The sequence below is a fragment of the Sceloporus undulatus genome, chromosome 5 (assembly GCF_019175285.1).
Source record: "Sceloporus undulatus isolate JIND9_A2432 ecotype Alabama chromosome 5, SceUnd_v1.1, whole genome shotgun sequence".
Lineage (NCBI taxonomy): Eukaryota > Metazoa > Chordata > Lepidosauria > Squamata > Phrynosomatidae > Sceloporus > Sceloporus undulatus.
In genome coordinates, this window is record NC_056526.1 from 150,809,726 (window position 1) to 150,811,327 (window position 1,602).

A 1,602-nucleotide genomic window follows, 5' to 3' on the forward strand; every position below is an offset into this window, starting at 1 on the left:
CACAGGGGAAAAACCACATAAATGCATGGAATGTGGAAAGAGCTTTAGACAAAAAGGAGCTCTGACTAAGCACCAGATCCCCCTGCATCTGTCACGAGTGGAGGCTCCATCCGGAGACGGTCAGCGACCTGTTCGATCGGTGGGGAACCCCCCAAAGTCGATCTCTTCGCGACCATATGGAACAGCCACTGTCCCCAGTTCTGCTCCAGGAGGCAAATGGACGGATCCCTCGGAGACGCTTTCGCCTTCCCTTGGTCGGGAGAGCTGCTCTACGCCTTCACTCCCTTCCCTCTCGTCATCAGGGTGGTGTCCAAGATGACAATGGACCGCTCGGATGCGATCCTGATCACGCCGTGGTGGCCAAGACAGCCCTGGTTCGCATCCCTTCTCCACCTCTCCAGGAGATGCTTCCTCCGCCTCGACTTCCGTCTGGACCTGCTGTCAATCCAGGATGGCCGCATTCTGCACCCGGACATCGAGAGCCTGCCGCTGGTGGCCTGGAGAATCCGACCCTAGCCTCATTGCCGGATGCGGTGAGGACGGTGATCCTGGCTGCGCAGAAACCATCCACCCAGCGGTCCTATGCCCTGAAGTGGAGGAGGTTTAGCCTCTTCCTTGACCGAAAGGGCTTGTCTCCTGCTCAAGTTTCCACTCCAGTGGTGCTGGAGTTCTTCATAGGGCTCTTGTATGAGGGGTTGTGCCTCACATCCATCAAGTGCTACCTCTCTGCCATTTGCTCCAGGTACCAGTTTAAGGGTAGGGCGTCCTTCTTTAGGGACCCCTTGGTGAAGGGGTTCCTGAAAGGATGTGCCAACCTGCACCCTCCCGTGTCGGTACCGGCCCCGGCTTGGAGCTTGGAGACGGTGCTGTCCGCACTCCAATCCAAGCCCTTTGAACCGATGGCCACAGCGGACTTGAGACTATTGACTTGGAAAACCGCTTTTCTTGTGGCCATCACCTCTGCCCGCTGTGCGGGCAAACTCTGTGCCTTGCGGAGGGACCAACCCTTCCTGAGGTTTCACAAGGACAAGGTGGTCCTTCGGACAGACATTACTTTCTTGCCTAAAGTGGTGTCTGCCTTCCACATGTGTCAGGACATTGTGTTGCCGACCCTCGCTTCCAACCCGACCTCGGATGCGGAGCGAAGCCTGCACTCTCTTGATGTCAGGAGAGCACTGGCGTTTTACCAGGACAGAACTGCTGCCTCCAGTCGGTCCGAGAGACTTTTCCAATGCTACTTGGAACCGAAGAAGGGGTTGCCCGTGTCTGCGCAGAGGTTTTCCAAATGGGTGGCTGGTACCATCCACCTCTGCTATGAACTGTTGGGCAAACCTCTCCCTGGCAGGGTTCGGTCCCACTCCACAAGAGCGGTGTCAGCATCCTCTGCATTTCTGTCGGGCATTTCTTTGGAGGATGTCTGTAAGGCTGCTGTCTGGTCCCAGCCATTGACTTTTATAAAGCACTATAGGCTGGACACCAGAGCCATCCGAGACACAGCTTTCGGGAGGGCTGTGTTGGTTTCAGGGTTGCATTGATTGCAATACTGTTGGTTTGTGTTTTCAGTGTTTATGTACATAATGCCACTGTTTTACATTCTGTTGA